This window comes from Solea senegalensis, linkage group LG3 (assembly GCF_019176455.1).
Source record: "Solea senegalensis isolate Sse05_10M linkage group LG3, IFAPA_SoseM_1, whole genome shotgun sequence".
NCBI classification, from domain to species: Eukaryota; Metazoa; Chordata; class Actinopteri; order Pleuronectiformes; family Soleidae; genus Solea; species Solea senegalensis.
The window spans coordinates 5,255,037-5,265,237 of NC_058023.1; positions in this window are offsets into that span (position 1 = coordinate 5,255,037).

Consider the following 10,201-nt stretch of genomic DNA (forward strand, 5'->3'; position numbering starts at 1 on the left):
TCTCCCACCAACCCTCCCACCCCTCCGCGCTGCTCTCACAGTGGTACAGTCCAACCTTGAGGAGCTCGCGGAGCCGAAAGCCCGAGAAACTCCCGACTGGGCGCGAGCCAGCAGGTGCACAAACAAACACACCTGGAGTTAAAAAGCGGGACAGGAAGAGGCGGAATTTGTGGGAAGTGAGGGGAGGTCCAGGGTTCAAGAAGCCTCTGACCCCCGCAGAGGTCTGAGGCTTCACAGCCTCCATGGTACATGGTCAACGATGCACCATACAACGATAGCAATACGTCACAATATCTGTCCAACTGAAGAAAACAAAACGTTAACATGAAAAGTTTACAGTGCAGGTTTCTCTATTTATTCACAACATACAGAATAAAGTGCGTAATATATATATTATCCCATTTTATTTGTTTATGGGGCTCCACGTGTATCCGAGGGGTGTTTTCTGTGTGTTGTATTCACAGTGACTGCCTCCAATGCAGTTTTTTGTGGTCTTTTTTTTGATTTTTCAGCCTCTTCAATGTGAATATTTTGTTGTTTCTTTGCTCCATACGACAAATAAATCTTTGAAACCGAAACATTCTGGTTTGTGGACAAAACAAGACATTCGGGAACATCATCATTTCCATTTAATTAATCGAATTGATAGTTGCAGCCCTTATATTGTCGATTAATCCATGCAGATGACGGTTTACTCAACACACACGGAGTTTATAACCTCATACTGCATATGTTGAGGCATTAACAAACTCCTATTTCCAAACCTCTGAGGCTGTGGTGACACCAGTTCCTCCAACTTTAAACAACACAGTTAACTTCCTTTTCTTTTTTCCCCCTTCTCTCCAGAATAAATGCTCTTTCATGGGAGGAGGAGAGCGGAAAAACTAAGAGTGTACCTCACTGTTTGCACCAATCCAAGCAGAGCTCCTCTCACTGGAAGTGTGGTTATGTACATGTCAGCTCATAGTTTCCCTGAGTGACACAGACACAAACACACATCTGTACTTCAACTGGATGACCAAGCATTTTCCTTCCCAAATGGGAAAAGACAAAAATAAGAGTGAAATACTCCTTTAGGGATTTAGCAGATCGGTGGTGATTGCAGTGACGGATTCCTCCATTAGCTGCATTCTAACCATGTGAATGCAACACACGTCATCATGGATTTCCAAGACTTTCTCAGCGGCAAACTAATAACTTCTTCCCCCAGTGTTTGGATCAGGAGTCAAATGCGCACATGATGTTATCTGCATTAAAAAAAAACAACTCTGCAGCTCTAAATGAACCACCTTATGTAACGACTGTGCTCCCATCATGCATCATGGAGCAAAAGCCAGATATGTTTTTTTTCCACTCCAGCACACTGATGCAAATCACCGACATCTTTTTTTATTACCTTTAGTTGTTTTTCGCTTTAAATTAATGTTATCATTTCTTCCTATTCTTTAACATATACTCGCACGTTATATTGGCGTTTGCAGTTTGGTTTATGTGTTTGTGGCTTTTAATTAAAAAAAAAACCCCAAAACATTTACACAATCTTTTGGAAACATCTATCTTAGCACAGTGTGAGAAATGCCTCTCTAAAGATAGATATTTACGTTGCTATGGAGATGTCAATGTCCTTCTCTGGGTATTCGGTGTGCTACCCCCACTCCCCGTGTATAGCATGTAAAAACTGCATTTATACAACAGTTATAGATCAGCAGTCTTTGCTTATCTGGTCCCAACAGATGCAGCCTGGCTAGATTAAAGGGCTTTCAGGTGACCTAACGCTCCCTCTGGTGGCTGAACTTGAGGTCCGGCAGAAGCAGTGACAACACTGACCTTTTTATACGTTATTTCAAGAAGTATAAAATCACATAACTTTCATCGTCTTGTGATATTTGCATCCCCTTAATAATGACCTCTATATGTAATTGCAGGATAAAAAAATAACATACTACATACAACAATTACTTCATAAAAGCTCTTGCAAAAGACTGGATTTTAAAGATTCTGAAATTGAGGCAGACCTCTGGTTTTCAGAAAGTCAGTTTCAGGCTGTTGAAAGGAATTTGTTTTGTACCGCTGCCAATGTAAAGGTCAGCGAGAGGGTGAGTTACGGTCTTAACCATGTCACGGTGCAAAAAAACAAAAAAACACAATGTTTGGCACACAAATACTCCCACGACATGCACCAAACAATCGGCCTGGAAATGCTTTTTCTTTCTTGTTTGTTTTCTGAGAAAAGGCTGGCTACTGCTGAGCTACAGAGATCAGCCAACAGCTACAGAACATGTGGAGGACAAGGATGTGACCTAACTGCCCATGAATGCCCAGAAACATCTAATTTGCTTCTTTTTATATTCTCTATAGGAGGTATTTTGGACAGCAGCCAGTCAGGTGTTGTGTAATCCACTACAGTGCCATTACGACGATGAAATTTGAGATTAATCATCGGGGACAGAGCGGCGGGAGGTTAGATGTTCATGTAATCAACGGGTCAGCGGTGCATTTCAGCACATACTGTGTTGTGTTGTTCTTTAAGAAGTCTGCGCCCACTCAAGACATTGTACTAATCATTAGAAAGAGAACTTAAAGCTCTCTGTCGTTATGTTATTGAAAGTGATTGCACAGTGCAATGATCATCGCAACCCGATCTGCACCTCGATTCTCTCTTAAATGATTATGAAAGGATTATGAAACAGCCATCACCATTTGACATTTTAACAATGAATCAACCGAATGTTAAAAAGGACAGATTAAGATTGATTGACAGAGCCAAAATCTGGATTCAATTCAATTTAGGTCTTCGGTGAAGTACCTAGAAGACGCGCGCTGTGTGAAACCAAAGAAATTTAGCAAGACTTTAGAATTTAGCTTTATTATTTGTTTCATAAATCTTCCCTTTGTGTGCCTTCAAGCTTAGCCATCATCCAAGTAAATTAAGTAGGTTTTTCCAACCAACAATGGTTTTAATTATCAAATAACCGACCAATTACGGTCTAAATTGTTCGATTAGTTTGGTCCATAAAATGTGAGGAAAAACATGAAAAACGTTGATTGGTCTGTCCCAAAACCTCAAGATGAAGATGTTCTCAATTGTCTTGTTTTGTCTGTCGACAATTCGAGGAGCAAAGAAAATAGAACATCTTCACATTTGAGAGGATTCATTGTCACAGCCTTTTTAAATGTGTCACCAACGCTGGTTATTTAAAGACAAAGCTCAGCCTGTTGCTTGACATTTCACGTCAAGGTGAGAAAACTCTCTGCGAGTCCTCTTCACATGATCTGTGCTAGATCAGAATCTGGTACTCTGTGTTCTTGCAACACACCACAACGTGCAGCCGCAGCCTCAGGGTGACTATCACCTTCATCATCACTGACAACAAATCATCTTCCTGTCCAGCCTCGCGGATCCCCTGGCGCTTCTGTCATCTTCCACAAAGATTGAAGTATCACTTTTAAATCTCGCAGAGGAACAACGAGCGGCGATACCATCGCTTTTGATCCTTCTGATTTTCTGCTATGAGCGTCCAATGAAATGTCTGTACGAAGCCTTTGTCTCCTCCGTCTTGGCTGTTTTTGTGGATATTGAATCACACCGATAGCGCTTGGAGTTAATCTGGGTTTCCATCACGGTCCGGGTCGGTTTGGTACAGTACGATACTGTTTGGGATGGTAAGGCCCTGGTTCAGGCTTGTGTTTTTGCCTGAGAACAGTACCCTTACTTGGTAGGTGTGGTTTTGGCCTGTGCCTGATTGTGCCACAAGTAGACGACAACAAAGAATGTCATCGAACACGACACAACAGACAACAATGGAGGAAATCCAGCAATTCTTTTGCTCGGTTTGTATCTTTGTATGATAATAGAATGTGGGCGTTTGCCCCGACTTCCATGGGATATTTACCAAGGAAGTGATGTTTTTCGGTTCCCCAAACAACTGACTGTCTTGGGTGGAGCCATTCTGGCACCCCAAGGGAAGAGGGCCAAAAAAAGGGACGGTGGGGGCTGGTTATTTTGGTATTATTCCGAAAGGAAACGCATCAAAAAAACCTCTTCAGCATTTTTGTCCTGTCTGTCCTGATTAGTCGATCTGCAGCATCTGCAGAATTGCTGCATCGACATTTTTTTGCCATAGCACAAATCACAACACTGTAAAATATCTTTGTCGTGATAAGTTTTTGTTTTATTTTTGCGGTGCACCGTCCTCCGCACACACACAGACACTCATACCGACTTCAATGCACCATATTTAGGTCTTGATGAAGGATCAGTGGAATGCGTTTGAAGCCACAAAAATCAAAAGAGCATCAAAAATAGCCGCACTGCATTGTGCGTATTGACGCCCTCTTTAAGCGTCGTCTGTGCGAAAGTATAAAGAGGATTTTGGTGACACTTGTACGTACTTGATGTATGTGAAAGGAAGCAGAAGACGGGGAGAGGAGGAGGAGGAAGGAGAGGGAGGAAAACGAGTAAAAGTTACTGCACGTCTTGCAGCAAGTGTACATCCCTGTGCAGAACGCACACATATGTTTGTATGTGCATGTGTGTGATTTGACACATTTGGTGGTGATGGAGGAGGGGTCCAGTTGTTTATCCGGGAGGCGTGTCTCTGCGTTTGATTGGCCCGCTGGGCTGATTCCAGTCTGAGTGACATCACAACTTCGTGGCTGACCTACTTAAAGCGTCTGTGATGTCACAGCTGTCTCTTTAGCTCTTTTACTCCCGCACTTTCCCTCCCCCTCTTACACAACTCCTTTCCCCGTCTCTCATTTTTGCATCCATCACCTCCTTTCTATCGCTGCACTGACAGGCAGAATCATGTAACACGACCAATAACCCAATTTCCAGAGATTAAAGCTCTATTGATGAATATTAATGTGCTGGAGAGCTGCTCTGGACCGGATGATGTGACAAAACGAGGCGGGAAGCTTCCAACATACGGACAGAAGAGACATTTCATGCTGATTTTGGCATTTTTTGTGACTGTTGCTGTTGAGCAATATTACTTTAATGAATAAAAAATACTTTATTTTGACATGAAAAGCGGTGCAAATGTTTAGCAAGTGCATTTCTGGTTGCACCTAAAGGCAGCTTTCATGTCAAAGCATCAGTGTTACTAATCCTATAATGCATATGGAGTGAAATGGTACATCTTGCATGATGCTGGCAAGGTCCACTGAAAATATGGCTGCCAGAGAGGTCACTAAAAAAAGCTAATTAAGGATTAATTAAGAAAAAGCTAGCCGGCTAAAGTGTAGAACGTCCTAAGACTGTGTTTGCTGCTTAGACAGTCCTTTCTGACAGGAAACTAAACTAGTAAATGGTCTGTATATATACAGCACTTTTCTAGTCTTGATGACCACTCAAAGCTGCTTTACGCTACAGTTTCTGCCATTCACTCATTCACAACCATATCTATGTATGTGCAGCACGTTTTTCTACCACTTATCTTTCATACCCATTCACAAGCAACGTGGGGTTAAGTGTCTTGCCCAAGGACACATCAGCATATAGACTTACGGAGCCGGGACTCCGACCCACAACCTTCAAGCTGAAGGATGACTCGCTCTACCACTGAGCTACCTTTATTTAGTAGTAATAGTAGACTGCACACTCTGCAACACCAAAGTCCATAGAGAAAATCATCATTTATACTCTGCGGAGACAGAAGAGCTGCTGTTCTACTGCGGTCTCGTTTGGGAAGTTAGGCCACGTCCAGACGGAAACGGCACGAAACTAAAACAATCTTTTTTGTTAAAAAGGTTCCCCGGTAAAGACGCTGTCGGGGGTTCACAGGGGGTTCTGTGTGGATGGAGATATTTCCTGAAATTAAGGCCGTTGTAGTACACATGCCAGGACTGTAAGTGGCGCTGTAGGGTTAACGCTAAAACAGAGAAGACGACACATTACAGATATAATAACAGAAACTGAGACACAATGAAACAAAGCCAGGGGAAAGAATGGGAAACAATGTCTGTTTGTTTACGTTCTTATTTTCAAAAAAGCAACTAGCGACAAATCTGGCGACTTTCTGACATAAAACTTTCCGAGAAGAAAATACAAAATTCTGCCGCACAAACGAGATCCATCGAACTGTATTTACTGCGGGCGGCGAGTAGGACGCACAATTATCCAATCCCACTTTATTTGTAAAGTACTTTAAAACAGTAAAGAGTAAACATAAGGCAATAAATACATATAAAGAATAAAATAAATTGCTGTTACAATATCATGATGGCATACTGTTAATATATTTTTAAGATTATATCGCCCACCTATGTATTTTCCCACGTTTTTTTTTTTCACTTGACCGTCCCCTACTGGCCAGTCTAGATGCTCAGTGGCCCCCCAGGTGATTTGAGTTCATTATGTCAACGGCGTGTCCCCACTAAGATATAAAAACAAGATTGTGTGTGTGTTTTGAGCAGCAGCAGTTGCTCTGTGACCAAGTCCATCGCTGGTGTGAATATCAATGAGAGAAAGTGGGTTTTTCCACAGAGTAGAGAATATGAAGGAGGAGGAGGACGAGTGCAGCAATGTGCTGGAGGCTGTTCTGCCGCCTGTCTCTCTTTCTCCCTCTGGCCATGTTCAGCAAAGGGAACATGGCCATGTCTCTCTCTCTCTCTGATTTCCTTTATCCTATTTTTTTTTTTTTTAATCTGTACAACCTCCCTCTCTTTACCGTTCTTACCCTTCCTCCCTCCATTTTCCACTCCGTGACCCATGCACCGTTTTTTCCACTTCTACCACCCTCCGCTGCTTTTCCTCGTATCTCCGTCCATCTCTGCTTCCATTTGTTGTTGTCGTCGTCAGGCTTCTATCGCTCCTCTCGGTTCCCCTCCATCCCTCCCCTCCCCTCCCCTCCCCGCTGATTTGACGTGACCCTGCAGATAATCTGCTTGTGCTCGGAAACATAAAACCTGCAGGTTTGTTTCAGTTTGTTTCTCCAGTGTAATGCATTTTAAAATGTATTCATGAACGAGCACACAGCAGACGCTGCTGAGAGCGCCGTGTGGAAAAAAGGAAAGGAGGTTAATTCAGTTTCAAAATCCAAATCTATAATATAATCGAGAATAAACCCATCAATGGATAAATTCTGATTCCAAAGTTTGCCACTAATGTCATGTGACCAGAATATGAATAAGAGATGCACATGTCGACCACACTATAGGATAAACCCAAATTTACTCCAACTTTTGTGAAAATAAATCACATAACTTCCCTTTTTTCATTGGGAAAAGGACATTTTTCTAAGATTTGAAGAGCGTATTGTTGAAGGAAATTGCTTCAACAGTATTTATATTAAAGTTGTCAGGGGACAGAGAGACAGAAAACAGAGAGAGAGAGAGACCACTGGTGTGTGTTTGTCTTCAGGACGAGGGCAGAGTTAATATAACGACCGACAGTTTTTACAGTGTGAACGGCGCGTGACACGGTGTCAGCGCGCGGCAGCTGTAATTATACTGGAGATAATGAGCGAGGCAACGAGGTGAGAATCGAAAATCAAACAAGGAACACACACACACAGAGGTTTGCACAGCTATTCTTCTCAGGACACTGAGTTGACTTCCACTCACTTGGACGCCTTAAAAAAAAGCCTTATCCCCAACCTTAACCTAAACACAATTAAAATTGTCAGGGTTTATGTATCCAAGAAAAGATCCTAAACAGGTAACAAATACAAGAACAAGAACACAGCCTTAACAAAGCCGTATCCCTAACTTTAACCATAACCATTTAATGCTTAACTATTACCACAACCATAACCACAATCTTAATCCTATCAAGTTCCTTAGAAATGATGTTCTACCTCAAGTCTACTGGTGATTGTTTATGCCAGAAAAGGTCCTAGAGAGTCTCCATGAGGACTACTGGTCCTGAAAAGGTCAGTGTTTATGCCAGAAAAAGGTCATAAAGAGGTAACAAATACAAGAACAGACACACACTTGTCCCTCCATAGTTGTGAGGACATAATGCATTCCGTAGTCCTTAACCTTACCCTAAACCAGGTCCTCAAAAGGGCCTTTGAAGTTGTGAGGACCTGATAAAGACACAAGGACACACACACACACACACACACACACTTGGAACCCAACTGAAATAAATCTGCGAGCACCACAGCCAACTTTCCTCTGTCTATGTTTAACTCGTATTTCACTCCGTGTTTTCACAAACTGCTTTTTGCATAGTTTACACACAAACGTCCTCCTCGGCACACGATCACACAGACTCAGCTACTTCTGAACATCTCTTTTATCGCGTTTTTGCCGCACACTCCCTACTTTTCCCTCCGTATGTCTCTCAGCATCTTCATGAGGACACGCGTAGACAATAATGCCTTCCCTAAGAACTAGCCCTAACCTTAGCAAACCACGTAAAAAGACCCTTAAAGTTCAGAGGATCTTCCAAAAGGTCCTCATAAAGATATCTTTAATAGCTCCTCCCATTTAGCAGCATTCATAGTGAGGACTAAGGGTGGGCAGTGACATTTATAATATATCACTACATTATCACCGAATTGTTGTATCGTGATATTACTGGTATCGTGGAGGACCATGTATCGTGAGGTACCCTGTGATTCCTCCTAGACAAAATGCATTCCCTAGCCCCCTTACCCTAACCTTAACCATCACATCTAAGTGCCTAACCCTTAAACCTAAACCCCAAAAACCAGGTCTTAAACCCGAAAAAGCCCCTTAAAGTTGTGGCGCCCAGACAAAGTGTCGCCACATGGATAGGTTTATGTGTTTTTTGGACGTCACAAAGACAGAAATACAAGTAAAAAACCAGGTACTAACACAGAAAAAGTGATGAGGACCAAACAAAATGTCCCCACAAAGACAGGTTTATGTTTTTTGGACCTCACAAAGATATAAATAGAAGTAAATACACACATGCAGTGACAGTGAAAGGCCTAACTATAGGGACAGGAGTTGCTAACAGCTATAATCTCTATGTGCAAAACCATCAGTAATGTACGTGGCAGTGTGAACTAGTGCTGTGGTTACATAAATAAAATAAATAAATTTGTCTCACGGGTGGAACTAATCACATGATTAATGTCTTCAGCAGTGGAGCCAGCAGGGACACAGCAGGTCCAGCTGGTTCATTTCACACCAGTGAAGCTACACCTCAGGTTACCGAAGCTTTGCCTTGACGCGACGAGACGTTTCTGACGACCGCGACAAACGTCTGGGTCGACTGCGGGACAGAAATAACAGAAAAACAGGCTTTTTCCTTTTTTTTAAATCGTTATTGCACTTGACTAGGACTTCCTGTTTCGCCACCTGAGCAGCAGATTCTCCTGCAGTTCCTCAAAATGTCTGTGAATGAGTGTGGCAGAGCCAGAAAGGAAGGGCATTGGTGTGTGTGTGTGTGTGATCCCTGCATAATGAAGGAAAATAACTGCTTTTTTTGTTTATCAAAATAGTTGGCAATTCATTTGGCAATTCCAGTATTCCAGTATAAGCTTTGTTACTGTTATGTTATTTCATAGCAATGCAATTTTACACTTGACTATACGTTTAATAATTTTCATGTGTATTTGTTAATGTCGTCTTCTTATTTATGTTTACAAACATATTGTTCTTTATTAATCTTTGTAAAAATATGACTTATTTCCAGCATCAACACTGATTTGAAAACGCTGCCTCATTTTTTTGCACTTTGGTAAATCAGAGCAAAGTATTTCAAACCCCAAAATCACAGAATGACACATTTGAAGTTATATATGGAGGCAGCAGTGGATCAACAACTCCTGTGTGCTATGATGTAAAGAAAATGTTGATTTTCTCTATGGGATTAGTTGTGGGGAGTAAAAGGTTTACCAAAAGGTGGCAGGTTTTTCCTTGTGGGCACAGTACATGATACGATCACACTTAACTATGACTTTAAGTAAAACACCTTGAGCATGAGTTTAGATTATGTTTTGCTAAATGTATAGAAAGCTGTCTTGACTCATTTTAACAGCACTTTCCACGATCCTCATCCTCCCAGGCTACAAAACCTTCTCCACTCATCCCTGCCAGGCTTTCTTCCATCTGTCTTCTGTGGCCCAGTCATCCGTCCATCCTGTCCCCATGTTTCACTTAGTCTCATTATCCATGTCCCTGAGCCTGTGTCTCTTGTCCCTGTGTCAATCTCAGTTCACCCTGAGCACTGCTGCTTGTTATTGATTAGTGATCCCTCTTCATTCATGCCACTTCTCTTCAT